This window comes from Lathyrus oleraceus, chromosome 2 (genome assembly GCF_024323335.1).
Source record: "Lathyrus oleraceus cultivar Zhongwan6 chromosome 2, CAAS_Psat_ZW6_1.0, whole genome shotgun sequence".
In the NCBI taxonomy this organism is placed as follows: Eukaryota; Viridiplantae; Streptophyta; class Magnoliopsida; order Fabales; family Fabaceae; genus Lathyrus; species Lathyrus oleraceus.
In genome coordinates, this window is record NC_066580.1 from 363,140,268 (window position 1) to 363,156,327 (window position 16,060).

Sequence of the window (16,060 nt, forward strand, 5' to 3'; positions counted from 1 at the left end):
TTTTGAGTTTTTGTTGTGAAAAATGACTTGACACTAGATCAAGTATTGATGGACGTTTGAGAAAGATTTGAATGAGTGTTTGAGAGAAAACCAAAGTGGATAAACTTGGATGATGGCGAGAGCTAGGATTGGCGAGATATACATCTCGAATCCTAGTCTCAGGAGTGCGCGGTATACACCACGTTCCACTTCCATCTTATTGAAAATGTCTTAACTATAAATTAATATTTTTTGAGTTTTTTATCAGAAAAAATGGCTTGACGTTGAATCAAGCATTTGGTGAAAGTTTGAAAGAAATGGAATAGAATAGGATGGAGAAATGGATTGGTTTGTTTATTGAGAAAATACTCGACGTTGGGTCGAGTCATATTTTTGTATTTTTTTTGGAAATGGTTGATTTTATTCTTGTGTTAGTATCTAACTAAACAGTCAAACACATAAAGAAATGAAATAGTACAAGATTATTACACATCGGGGGAGTGGGGTACATTTTGTCAAATGGGGATTCAAAATCATGAAATAATTAAATCGGGCCCAAACAACAAATAATGCAAAAGTATGAGTGTAAGTGCAAGAGAACCGGCTCATTGTAAGAAAGCCCAAGAGTAAGCTATGTGAGGTTGACGACGATGCCTAAAAAGCAATCGACTTACAAGGGTGTGAAAATGGGCTCGAAATTGAATCGAGAAAAGTGTGATTTTTATACTTTAAAATGGTTTTGAATGAATGATGCAATTAAAAGAAAACAAATCTATGTTAGGATAATGAAACTATGAATATAATAAAGCATAAACATAAAAGAAAATGTTAAAAGAAATAAAAATACTACACATAGGTATCGAACCCACTCCGCTAAAGACCATAGAAACCACCCCTTTCCATGTGGCCACTCATGATTGTTTATAATTTAAATAACAACATAAGTATATAAACCATACTAGATTGGAACAAAAAATGAAAAAAGAAACTAAAATAATAATAGTAAAGATCTGTTGGATTACCAAAAAAAACCTAGCCGCCTGGCTGTTGGGTTTCCAAAGAGAAATTAAAAGGTGCACTAAACAACATTACCAATAATTAAAATTAAAACCAAGGAATACCAAAGGTAAATGGTCTTTAGTCATATTTGAATGCTATTTTCTTAAAAGTAAATAAAAGAAATTTGGGAACAGAAACATTCTTTGAAACACTCAAAGTCCATTCCTCATTCACTCAAAGTCCACTCAAATTCATTTCATGGTTCAATCATGGCAAGGTATGCAAATTGTGACCACATTGTGACATCAGAAACAATAAATGCACATTAAATCAAAAATGATTCAAATAAACTTGGCAAAATTCATGAGTAAACAGGACATACAACATGATTATCACACAAAAAATTAGAAGCATTGGACATCATTAGGCATGGTAGTGACATAGCATAAGTCAAGACAAGCACAACAAGCACATGTGTGACACCAATTGTCACACCAAATTAGCATAGGCATAAAACAGAGATGGATTATGGTAAAAACCTCAAACCAAAGCCAAAACAATACTCAACATATCTAGAAGTAGTGTGCAAAATTTCACATTCATTGGATAAGGAACAAGCATTTCACAATCAAATGAAGTTCAAAGCAATTTTAAAGCTCAAATGTGACCATCCAGAAGGAAAAATCTTAATTAAATCAGAAATGATCCCAAAAATTCCAACAAAAATCATGAGCAATCACAACATCTATAACATGCATCATACAAAACATCAAGGAAATTGGATATCATTTGGCATGGCAAATTCATCAATCAAGTTGAACATCACAAGGTGTGACACCAATTGTCACACCTAACTTAGCACATTCATAAAACAGCAATGGTAATTGATAAAAATACCAAATCAACACCAAAATGTAAAGAAATGAGTCTAGTTATAGCATGCAAAATTTCATAAGCATTGGATCAAAGACCAGCATTTCACAAATGATATGGCAAAGCAAGGTCAAGCAAGCATACATGTTCAAATACCCTAGCACCAAAAAATATTCAGCCATGCACAATTTTGGAATTAATGATGATAAAAAACAAGAGAGGATCAGGATCATGATGCAAAAAATTGGAGATCATTTGGTTGATTTTTCAATTTATTATGAATTTTGGAAGATGGTGAAAAAATAAAAAAACCATAAGTGAAGTATAGTAGAAATGTATGTGGAAATGGAAAATCATGAAAAGCATTTGAGATATTGTCCTGGCGCGGAATCGAACCAGGTAAGGATTTGAATATTCAAGGCGCGCTGGTGATGAAACTCAGCGTTTCATTAATCTAGTTGGCGCGGTCAATAGCTGAGTGCGCAAGTCAAAAGCGCCAGGACCAATCAAAATGCCAAGCACATGCCTACGTTGACCAGTACATGGCCTTGCCCTAAATAACACATGCAACACGCAGGAAATGTTCCTGATGCATCAAAACCGTGGCCTATGCTAAATTATCATCTTCTTCAACGCGTTTCATGCATGAACAATGAACATCAAGAATCATCCAAGAACAAATTCTCCAGAATTTAAAATTGAACATATCATCGTGTACATCCTTCATCATACATCAATAATCCATAACTATTTGATCAAGAAACAATCAATCATGCATGAATCGAAGCAAACAAGTTTCATCATCAAAACTTTATACAAGCATATCTCACTCAAAACAGCATGGAATTTCATGATTTAAAGCTCAGCATCATCAGTGTACTAAGATCCATCACATTATAGCAAGAAAAATCAAAATTATGAGATGCGATTCATGACCTCTTGAAGACCAGATCTGGAATTGGAGAGATTCAGGCTGTAATGGCTTCAATACTCCTCTATAATACTTGTGCAAGTGATTGGAAGAGAAATTGAGACTTAATTGCACACGAATTTGCCAGAATCTTCATTCACCATTGTTGCTCAAGCTTTGAAGAATGCTTTGATGCAACTCTGTTTTCTTCCAATCCACGTGCCAATCTCCTCAATAATACTTCAGGATCCAAAATCAAGCAAGAGAAATGGATGTTGTTTGAAGAAATTTGAAGAAAATTTTGAGAGAAAATTTTGAGAAATTTTTCTAGATCTGAAAAAATGGTTGTTATGCTGAAAACTGTTAGGGTTTAGCCTTTATACCTCTCCCTAATCATGTTTAATTAAGCCTAACCCAAATGCTAATGGAATGGATTAAGTTTCAAGGTGTTTTGGCAAATTTTGTTTTTCACCCTTATGCATGAAAATCATGAATGAACAGTACACGAATTCTATTTATTTTCACCTAAAATGCATTTTTTAAATCATTGGTGAAGGAAAAATGTCTAAATAATGCACCAATTTTGAATTACATAATTTCCCTCCAAAAATCAAGTGTATGACCAAATGCTCATATGATGATAATTTGTGCAATGCAATGCATGATTTGGAATTTATAGGTAAAAATAAGAACAATGCAAAAAGAGCCATCCAAATTGGAGTTTTGGTTTGAAAGTTATGCTCATTTGAAGTTCAAACCACACTTTGCCATGATTGAACCATATCTTCTTAACCACACATGAGAAATCCATGATCTTGGACTTTTTGGAAATGGGAGAGAAAGATCTTCAACTTTCATGTTGGACAAAATTTCATTTGAAGCTTTCTTTATGATGTAATCTTGAGTTGAAGTTGGTCCAAAACCTTGCCATTTTTGGAAAGTTCAAATTACAGGTCACTTACTATTTTGGGAAAGTTCTGACCTGACCTCAAATTCTTCAATGTTGATGTTTGAAATGTCAAATGAGACTTGTTTCACATGATTGAGGCATCTCTAACCATCTCCCACCTCCAAATCCATGGTTGAATTGTCGGTTGACTTTTGTTGACTTTTTAGGGTTTCAGATGATTTGCACATTGACTGCTGAGCCTTGAGCCTTCAATTCTTGGCCAAATCACTTCAAAATGATCCTTGGGTCACATGAACTCATTATACCAACCCTAGGGCTTTGATCTCATGGAAAATGCACTTGTTGCCTTGCACAGTTGAACCTCCTGACCAGTCCTGCCTAATGACTTGATGGACTATGGAATGAACAATGCAATGTTAATGACCTAAAATGAAAATATATTTACAAAATGGGAGGTGCAAATTTGAGGTGCTACAACAGGTAATCGGAATAAACCTCCAGCTGGTATCCCACAAATAAAGTGGAACACCAGGCAAGCCATCTCTGCAAGAGTCATGTGAGCCCTCACAAAACAAAACTCAACAAACAGGTTAGAGAAACAAGATAGGGTAATCAAAAGTTGCCCCCAACTCAAAATGTAACCACATGAATCATGCCATTAAAATTCACAAAAAGCTCACAAAAAGCAACCAAGGGTAGGAGGCCTAAACCTCTTGTGAAACACATGCATCAAAAGGGTATCAAATTCACCCATAATACCTCATACATTTAGAACATTCAAATTAAAAGCATAAAGTAATGGGATTAAGGCAAACCTGACTGGAGAGATCGAATGAAATTCAATTGCCCGGTTGGGTTTGCAAAGCAATCTGAGGGTTTATATGAGATGGAATTGGCTCTTTGCAGATGAGTTCCTTTCAGTCTCTAGAGGTTGCTCTGAACTCTGTTAGCTCTTCTCTCACTATCTTTTTCCCAGCCAGGGTAATAGGAATAGAATGGCCTCTTGTTTCACTGAAACTCTAAATTTATAACCTAATTTTTATGGACCTGTGGGCTCAAATGAGAGAGGCCCAAGTCCAAAATTTTTCTGTTATATTTTATTTATTTATTTATTTATTTTATATATTTTTTTTTTTGTTTTTCGTTCTTGATTTTTTTTTTCTTTTTTTTTCTTTTTTTAAACACGTGGGCTTCGCCTAACGAGCATGACAGTTCAAGAAATTCCTCTGAGCGTAGGTGATTCTGGTGGCTTTTCTTGGGACTCACTAGGCGACCCATTCTGCTCGCCTAGCGAGCATGACAGCTCATGAACAAACTTTTGCTTCTTCAAGATTAACGTTTTGACTGACGAATAGACCCCATTTGAACCTGTTGGAAGTATCTCAAGTCATTTCCTTGTGTTGACTGATCATCCACAAAGTGTCTTGGATGATACTCAAGCTTCAAACAAAAGATGTTAGTGACACATTTTTGTGCTTTTGGTTAGTAAACAAAAGTAAGAGAAACAATGAATTTTAATTCGAGCATGGTTGGTGATCTCAAACCAATCACAAGGAGTCCCACCCAAAGGCAAAGGGAACCAAGATGCTAAAGATCCTTGAGGCAATGCAAATGCAATGTTATGATGCCATCAGGGATCTTAGGGTCAAAATTGGGGTCTTACAAAGACATTGAATTTAGCTGTATTCTCTACCAACATATCTATGTGTGGTAGAGGGAAATCATCTTTCGGACTAGCTTTATTCAAGTCTCTATAGTCCACGCACATCCGGACTTTTCCGTATTTCTTAGGCACAGGCACAATATTGGCCACCCACTGAGGATACGTAGAAGTCACCAGAAACCCCGCATCAATTTGCTTCTGAACTTCCTCTTTGATATTTACTGCCATATCAGGATGAGTTCTTTTGAGCTTCTGTTTCACAGGCACGTACTCAGACTTCAAAGGCAAGAAATATTGTACAATATCAGCATCTAGACCAGGCATCTCTTCATATGACCAGGCAAAGACATCGACATATTCTCATAGCAACTCAATCAACCCCTTCTTAACAGACTCTTCTAGGAGTGCCCCAATCTTCACTTCTCATACACAATCCTTAGACCCTAAGTTGACTGTTTCCAGATTCTCAAGATGTGGCTGAATGATCTTCTCTTCATGCTCAAGTAGATGGGTAATCTCGTCAGGAATCCCTTCAACATTATCTTCTTCCGCCTCAAATACATGGAATTCAAAGTTGGGAGATGGTGTTGGATCATTATGTTCAATGGTTCGATCAACCTGTATAATGTTTTTGGATATAAAGAGCTTTTAGAATTCAAACAAGGCAAATCATTATGCAGATGAAAAGATTGATTTTATTCTTTTTTAGGGTTTTATTTGATCACCAATTTCATGCAAAAGTGAAAAGGGAAAATAATTGGAAAAACAAACATTTATCATGAATCTCTTGAATGAAAATATCATTGTATTTATGCGCCAACAATGTCATCACTCCTCCTTTTGGCATGGGAGAAGGGTTTTTAAACACAATGAACATTACTTTGACTTATGGATAACTGTTGGAATATCCACAACGACCCAATTATTGCAGATCCCTCCAGGGATGACGAAGTTGCCAAAATCCTCTTCGTCCTCTTCCAAGATGGCCGCAGCCTCCTTGTCTTGACTGGTGTGGATGAAACCTCCACTTGTGAACAACCCTTGCGTATTGGAAACCCCAGAAGAATAACCTATACCAGCCCGGGAATTTTTGTCTTTTAACTCAATCATTTGCCCCAAAATCGCAGTTGCACCGTGCTCAATGGCCAACTTTGCATCTTTGTAGGAAGAAAATGAAAGAGTTCCCTTCTTAATAGGCTCAACGATAGATAAATCTTGGAACTGAGTTCCAACTTCATCCTCAGCATCTATATAAGAGAAGGAAGACAAATGGCTAAACAGGAGAGCCTTTTCTCCCCCTATCACTACCAGCTTCTTATTCTTTACAAATTTCAATTTCTGGTGTAGGGTGGATGTCACGGCCCCCGCCTCGTGAATCCATGGTCTGCCCAAAAGACAGCTATACGATGGGTGAATATCCATAACCTGGAAGGTAATTTGGAAATCACTTGGTCCAATTTTGACTGGAAGATCAACTTCGCCAATCACAGTTTTGCGAGACCCATCGAAAGCCTTCACAACTACTCCACTCTTCCTCATGGGAGGCCCTTGATATGACAACTTCGAAAGAGTGGTTTTTGGCAATACATTCAACGATGACCCATTATCCACCCGAACGTTGGACATTGCGTCGTCTTTGCAACCCATAGATATATGTATTGCCAAGTTGTGGTCTCTTCCCTCCTCGGGGAGATCAGAGTCACAAAAACTCAAGTTGTTACAAGCGGTAATGTTTGCAAAAATACTATCAAATTGTTCTATCATGACATCATGATCTACGTATGCCACATCCAACACCTTCTGCAGAGCCTCTCGGTGTGGTTCTGAATTCAAAAGCAATGATAACACAGATATTTTGGATGGTGTTTGTAGAAGCTGGTCTACAATGTTATACTCGCTCCTTTTGATGAGCCTCAACATCTCATCACCCTCTTCTTTCGTATTGCCACTCGTGCCAGCAGAAGCAAGAGTTCTTAACGTAGAGGAGGGCTTAACAACAAGTGCCAGACTTGGAGTGCTCACAGCATTCCCAATTGGGCGCTCAAAAAAATCAGCATCAACACTTCCTCGAGCGTCAGCTCGAGGCTTTGACGGTGCTGAAAATACACGACCGCTGCGGGTTAAACCACTGACATCAGCAATGTTAACAACATACGAAGAGGGCAACGACACCTCTTTCCCACTTTCTATTGCTACAACATTGTAGCGATAGGGAACCGCTTTCTCGGAGGAGTACGGTACAGGTCCGGCAGGCTTGATGGTCAGAAAAGGGGAAACCTTCGGCTTGTTACCATCATACTTGATAACAACAGGCTCAGGTATCCGGAATACCGGAGAAATTACATTGACTTCGAGCTCATCTTCGTCAACATTTCTATTTTGAAGGATCTCAATGACTCCTTCGTCCAACATCTCTTGCACATCTTTGTGCACCTGGCGACATCCTCTCTGATTGACAGAACAGACTCTGCATCTATCATGGTCATGCTCATAATGGCTATAGTCACACAGCAATCTATGCATCTCAACCAGCGATTGTCAGATATGACTGACATATTTAACCTTGTACTTGCCAGGGCAGCCCTGGACCATATTGACAGACTTCCCATGCTCGGGCTTCTTTACGTTCGGACCTACATCCTCGAAAAATAAAAGCACGCTCCTCACAAGGTCTTGCACCTTGGTCTTTAGGGGATAACAGTTCTCTACGTCGTGTCCGGGAGCACCGGAATGATACACACAATGAAGCTCAGGCTTATACCACCACTGAGGGTTGGTAGGTATAGCGGGTGGGTCATGTGGAGTGATTAGTTTCCTTCGATCAGCGACGGATAGAGTTCGGCATAAGTCATTGGAATTGGATCAAAGGTGACCCTTTTCCTCTCATAGCTGGCGCTGGCATTACTGTTGTTATTTCGAGGCTGATAGGCCTGCTATTGTGGACGATGTTGTTGTTGATATTGCTGAGTTTGCGGTTGCTGATAGTGTTGAGCTTCCCTGAAAACAGGTGCTATATGAGCCACCTAATGTTGATTGTTGATCGGGCGAGCAATCTTCCTCTTCTCAGAGGGTCTTCTTTTGACATGGGAAGACACGGCATGTGCCTCTCCCTCCTTCTTCTTCGCAAAGCTTCCATATCTCTTTGCTGAAGAGCCTTCGTCTCGAGTTAAGCGTCCTTCATGGACCCCTTCTTCCAATCTCATCCCCATATTCACCATTTCGGTGAAGTCTGAGGGAGCACTGGCTATCATTCTCTCATAATAAAACAAGCTCAAGGTCTTCAAGAAGATCTTGGTCATCTCTTTTTCCTCAAAGGGAGGCACTATCTGTGCTGCCAATTCGTGCCATCTTTGGGCGTACTCTTTGAAGTCTCTTTCTCTTTCTGGGACATCGCCCTCAACTGGTCCCTATAAGAAGCCATATCCACATTGTATTTGTATTGCTTGACGAAGGCCTCACCAAGGTCGTTGAAACATCAGATGTTCGAATTCTCCAAACCCATTTACCACCGGAGAGCGGCGCCGGACAGACTGTCCTGGAATTAATGGATGAGCAATTGGTCATTGTCAGTTTGCGTTGACATCTTGCGAGCATACATCACAAGATGGTTGAATTGTCAGTTGACTTTTGTTGACTTTTTAGGGTTTCAGATGATTTGCACATTGACTACTGAGCCTTGAGCCTTCAATTCTTGGCCAAATCACTTCAAAATGATCCTTGGGTCACATGAACTCATTATACCAACCCTAGGGCTTTGATCTCATGGAAAATGCACTTGTTGCCTTGCACAGTTGAACCTCCTGACCAGTCCTGCCTAATGACTTGATGGACTATGCAATGAACAATGCAATGTTAATGACCTAAAATGAAAATGTATATACAAAATGGGAGGTGCAAATTTGAAGTGCTACAACAGGTAATCGGAATAAACCTCCAGGTGGTATCCCACAAATAAAGTGGAACACCAGGCAAGCCATCTCTGCAAGAGTCATGTGAGCCCTTACAAAATAAAACTCAACAAACAGGTTAGTGAAACAAGATAGGGTAATCAAGAGTTGCCCCCAAATCAAAATGTAACCACATGAATCATGCCATTAAAATTCACAAAAAGCAACCAAGGGTAGGAGGCCTAAACCTCTTGTCAAACACATGCATCAAAAGGGTATCAAATTCACCCATAATACCTCATACATTTAGAACATTCAAATTAAAAGCATAAAGTAATGGGATTAAGGCAAACCTGACTGGAGAGATCGAATGAAATTGAATTGCCCGGTTGGGTTTGCAAAGCAATCTGAGGGTTTATATGAGATGGAATTGGCTCTTTGCAGATGAGTTCCTTTCAGTCTCTGGAGGTTGCTCTGAACTCTGTTAGCTCTTCTCTCACTATCTTTTTCCCAGCCAGGGTAATAGGAATAGAATGGCCTCTTGTTTCACTGAAACTCTGAATTTATAACCTAATTTTTGTGGACCTGTGGGCTCAAATGAGAGAGGCCCAAGTCCAAAAATTTTCTGTTATATTTTATTTATTTATTTATTTATTTTATATTTTTTTTTTCGTTTTTCGTTCTTGATTTTTTTTTTCTTTTTTTTTCTTTTTTTAAACACGTGGGCTTCGCCTAACGAGCATGACAGTTCAAGAAATTCCTCTGAGCGTAGGTGATTCTGGTGGCTTTTCTTGGGACTCACTAGGCGACCCATTCTGCTCGCCTAGCGAGCAAGACAGCTCATGAACAAACTTTTGCTCCTTCAAGATTAACGTTTTGACTGACGAATAGACCCCATTTGAACCTGTTGGAAGTATCTCAAGCCATTTCCTTGTGTTGACTGATCATCCACAAAGTGTCTTGGATGATACTCAAGCTTCAAACAAAAGATGTTAGTGACACATTTTTGTGCTTTTGGTTAGTAAACAAAAGTAAGAGAAACAATGAATTTTAATTCAAGCATGCTTGGTGATCTCAAACCAATCACAAGGAGTCCCACCCAAAGGCAAAGGGAATCAAGATGCCAAAGATCCTTGAGGCAATGCAAATGCAATGTTATGATGCCATCAGGGATCTTAGGGTCAAAATTGGGGTCTTACAAAGACATTGAATTTAGCCGTATTCTCTACCAAGATATCTATGTGTGGTAGAGGGAAATCATCTTTCGGACTAGCTTTATTCAAGTCTCTATAGTCCACGCACATCCGGACTTTTCCGTATTTCTTAGGCACAGGCACAATATTGGCCACCCACTGAGGATACGTAGAAGTCACCAGAAACCCCGCATCAATTTGCTTCTGAACTTCCTCTTTGATATTTACTGCCATATCAGGATGAGTTCTTTTGAGCTTCTGTTTCACAGGCACGTACTCAGACTTCAAAGGCAAGAAATATTGTACAATATCAGCATCTAGACCAGGCATCTCTTCATATGACCAGGCAAAGACATCGACATATTCTCATAGCAACTCAATCAACCCCTTCTTAACAGACTCTTCTAGGAGTGCCCCAATCTTCACTTCTCATACACAATCCTTAGACCCTAAGTTGACTGTTTCCAGATTCTCAAGATGTGGCTGAATGATCTTCTCTTCATGCTCAAGTAGATGGGTAATCTCGTCAGGAATCCCTTCAACATTATCTTCTTCCGCCTCAAATACATGGAATTCAAAGTTGGGAGATGGTGTTGGATCATTATGTTCAATGGTTCGATCAACCTGTATAATGTTTTTGGATATAAAGAGCTTTTAGAATTCAAACAAGGCAAATCATTATGCAGATGAAAAGATTGATTTTATTCTTTTTTAGGGTTTTATTTGATCACCAATTTCATGCAAAAGTGAAAAGGGAAAATAATTGGAAAAACAAACATTTATCATGAATCTCTTGAATGAAAATATCATTGTATTTATGCGCCAACAATGTCATCACTCCTCCTTTTGGCATGGGAGAAGGGTTTTTAAACACAATGAACATTACTTTGACTTATGGATAACTGTTGGAATATCCACAACGACCCAATTATTGCAGATCCCTCCAGGGATGACGAAGTTGCCAAAATCCTCTTCGTCCTCTTCCAAGATGGCAGCAGCCTCCTCGTCTTGACTGGTGTGGATGAAACCTCCACTTGTGAACAACCCTTGCGTATTGGAAACCCTAGAAGAATACCCTATACCAGCCCGGGAATTGTTGTCTTTTAAGTCAATCATTTTCCCCAAACTCGCAGTTGCACCGTGCTCAATGGCCAACTTTGCATCTTTGTAGGAAGAAAATGAAAGAGTTCCCTTCTTAATAGGCTCAGCGATAGATAAATCTTGGAACTGAGTTCCAACTTCATCCTCAGCATCTATATAAGAGAAGGAAGACAAATGGCTAACCAGGAGAGCCTTTTCTCCCCCTATCACTACCAGCTTCTTATTCTTTACAAATTTCAATTTCTGGTGTAGGGTGGATGTCACGGCGCCCGCCTCGTGAATCCATGGTCTGCCCAAAAGACAGCTATACGATGGGTGAATATCCATAACCTGGAAGGTAATTTGGAAATCACTTGGTCCAATTTTGACTGGGAGATCAACTTCGCCAATCACAATTTTGCGAGACCCATCGAAAGCCTTCACAACTACTCCACTCTGCCTCATGGGAGGCCCTTGATATGACAACTTCGAAAGAGTGGTTTTTGGCAATACATTCAACGATGACCCATTATCCACCAGAACGTTGGACATTGCGTCGTCTTTGCAACCCATAGATATATGTATTGCCAAGTTGTGGTCTCTTCCCTCCTCGGGGAGATCAGAGTCACAAAAACTCAAGTTGTTACAAGCGGTAATGTTTGCAAAAATACTATCAAATTGTTCTATCGTGACATCATGATCTACGTACGCCACATCCAACACCTTCTGCAGAGCCTCTCGGTGTGGTTCTGAATTCAAAAGCAATGATAACACAGATATTTTGGATGGCGTTTGTAGAAGCTGGTCTACAATGTTGTACTCGCTCCTTTTGATGAGCCTCAACATCTCATCACCGTCTTCTTTCGTATTGCCACTCAGGCCAGCAGAAGCAAGAGTTCTTAACGTAGAGGAGGGCTTAACAACAAGTGCCGGATTCGGAGTGCTCACAGCATTCCCAATCGGGCGCTCAAAAAAATCAGCATCAACACTTCCTCCAGCATCAGCTTGAGGCTTTAACGGTGATGAAAATACACGACCGCTGCGGGTTAAACCACTGACATCAGCAATGTTAACAACAGACGAAGAGGGCAACGACACCTCTTTCCCACTTTCTATTGCTACAACATTGTAGCGATAGGGAACCGCTTTCTCGGAGGAGTACCATACAGGTCCGGCAGGCTTGATGGTCAGAAAAGGGGAAACCTTCGGCTTGCTACCATCATACTTGATAACAACAGGCTTAGGTATCCGGAATACCGGAGAAATTACATTGACTTCGAGCTCATCTTCGTCAACATTTCTATTTTGAAGGATCTCAATGACTCCTTCGTCCAACACCTCTTACACATCTTTGCGCACCTGGCGACATCCTCTCTGATTGACAGAACAGACTCTGCATCTATCATGGTCATGCTCATAATGGCTATAGTCACACAGCAATCTATGCATCTCAACCAGCGATTGTCGGATATGACTGACATATTTAACCTTGTACTTGCCAGGGCAGCCCTGGACCATATTGACAGACTTCCCATGCTCGGGCAATGGGTTCTTCTTTACGTTCGGACCTACATCCTCGAAAAATAAAATCACGCTCCTCACAAGGTCTTGCACCTTGGTCTTCAAGGGATAACAATTCTCTACGTCGTGTCCGGGAGCACCGGAATGATACACAGAATGAAGCTCAGGCTTATACCACCACTGAGGGTTGGTAGGTATAGCGGGTGGGTCATGTGGAGTGATTAGTTTCCTTTGATCAGCGACGGATAGAGTTCGGCATAAGTCATTGGAATTGGATCAAAGGTGACCCTCTTCCTCTCATAGCTGGCGCTGGCATTACTGTTGTTATTTCGAGGCTGATAGGCCTGCTGTTGTGGACGCTGTTGTTGTTGATATTGCTGAGTTTGCGGTTGCTGATAGTGTTGAGCTTCCCTGAAAACCGGTGCTATATGAGCCACCTAATGTTGATTGTTGATCGGGCGAGCAATCTTCCTCTTCTCAGAGGGTCTTCTTTTGACATGGGAAGACACGGCATGTGCCTCTCCCTCCTTCTTCTTCGCAAAGCTTCCATATCTCTTTGCTGAAGAGCCTTCGTCTCGAGTTAAGCGTCCTTCATGGACCCTGTAGCGGTGTATTCGTCGCTATATGATTTATCAATTAAACCATAAGCAAAGCATACAATGAAATTTCGAGTCGCCACCGCACTTTTATTTATCCAAAGGATTGGCTAAAAAGCGAACAAAAGCCTAAGAAGTTTTACACGTAGAAAACTAATAAAAAGATCAGAGAGTCTGGGTAAGGGGTAAATTACGCATTGGGAAGGTGTTAGGCACCCATCACGTCCTAGGTACTCCTAGGGAGCCCTTTTCACACTTGTTGTAAAAGATTGTTATTTGTTATGACATAAATATTGTGCAAACATGATTGGGATGATGAGAAAAGAATATACAAGTTAGTTATTTTTGTGTTATTGGGTTTGAACGGATGAACCCGCTGCCTACGTACCTTCCATCAAAGGTAAGGATCAAAACGCCGTAGTTCGGCTAAAAGATTTCCAAAAGTTGGTGGATTCAATTTTAAACACAAGCACTGAGGCTTTTCATTATCAATGGGAGAAAACTCGACCAAAACCAACATCCACCATGCGAGGATAGCTTCGACGTACTAGAGGGGTTAGCCCTGTTTTCAGTACGGAAGTCTTACTGTCGACTCACTAAAGATAAGGTGAGGTTTACATCAACCACAATGATAATTGAAACCTATGGCTAATGCATGGAAAGATTAATAATGGACAAAGCCAAAACAAGTGAATGGGTGAGGTTAATTGATTGTGATTATGAAAATGGAGTCAAAGTATGATTAAGATTAATTCAAAGAAGTATTATGAAAATGAGGTTTGAAAAAAAGGTCAAGGACTTGAGGTCCAGGTTTTTAATTTGAAAAAGCATGAAGATGTTTGCACAATATCTATGTCAAGTTTGAAATCAAAGTGTGAAAAGGTTTAGGACACAATGGGGATGAATGGATGAAGATGGATTGTAAAACTTCTTAGAAGGTTCACTTCTTGAAATCATATAGGAGATGATTCAAGTGTGTCCTTTGGAATAAGCAATGGGTAATAGCAAACAAGGAAGAAAGTCAACAAAAGCGGATACCGGATGCCAATCACTGGGCTTATACCAATCTCCTAAAACAGAAATGGATATCGGAGGCCACTCAATGGACTTACACTAATCTCCTAAAACAAAATGAAACTTGGATACCGGATGCCAATCTGTCTGGACTTATACCAATATCCAACATATGATCCTAGGAATACAAATGCCAACTTGCAGGGACTTACAATTTCATCCTCACATAAACAAAGAAAAACAAAACATGGATGTCAGATGCCAATCTGTCTGGGCTTACTCTAACCTCCACAGTATGGTCCTAGGAATACAAATGCCAACTTGCAGGGACTTACAGTTGTATCCTCACATACAAACAAACAAATAAACATGTGATCATAGGAAAGCAAATGCCAACTTGCAGGGACTTACAATTGCATCCTCACATACAATCAAATGCATCAAGCAAAGATAGGATGAGTGGCCAAGGTGATGGTCTTATATTCACTTCCATATCATAGGAGCAACGGCCAATGGATGGTCTTACAATTGTCCTCAATGGGTAAACAACAATGATAATGTCACAAAGACAAATGAGATGATTATGTATTAATGGGCAATTAATGATGATAAATGCATAAAGCATACAAGCAGATATGTGCATATGAGATAAACAATCAATCAAATGAATCAAACAGCACACTCTATAACCAAACAAGGAGGCTCACACAAGAGGGTTAGGCACTGAGGCCAACTGGAATAGGGTCACAGGTGCTCTTAACCTTGCCATTGAGAGGCTAAGGTGAAGCAGATGAAAGGAGATGAGGGGTGTGCCTCATTGCTCTTATCCCTGGTCAAGGAGAGCATTTGAATATCAGAAGGTGTGGGAGTTCAGAAAGTAGGAACTCTCTCCACATATTATTGACTCGATTGATCTTGGGCTTGGATCTCAATGCTACAACCATGTAATGGGAGCAAGGAGAAGACTCACAGAATAGTAGGGGATAGGTTGCTTATCCCTTTGATCTATCAATTGCCTTATTTGAAGGACTTTTCCTGCTTGGGACAAATATAAACACACACAAGCATTGCCTCTTAAGGAGGACTTCAGACAGTTGCCTGGCCAAATAACAGGCCAGGTCTTCCAGACTACATGAAGAAAAGGGATTATACCTCAAATGCAAATTGCTATTAAAGCAAAGCAAAGCAAGTTCAGAGAACTTAAGCAACTAATGGTACCTGAAATAGTCAAACAAATCAGTACACAGTTCAACAGTTTAAATCAAAAGGAATTGGGAAACAGTCAACACAGAGAAACAAGTGTGCAAAGCACAAGACTCAAATCATATGAGTCAAACCACCTACAACACAAAGAGGTTAGCACATGATATATAATCAAGCTCAATCAACTTGGCAATGGTTTCTTTGATGCATTATTGCTTAACCTGAAACAAAT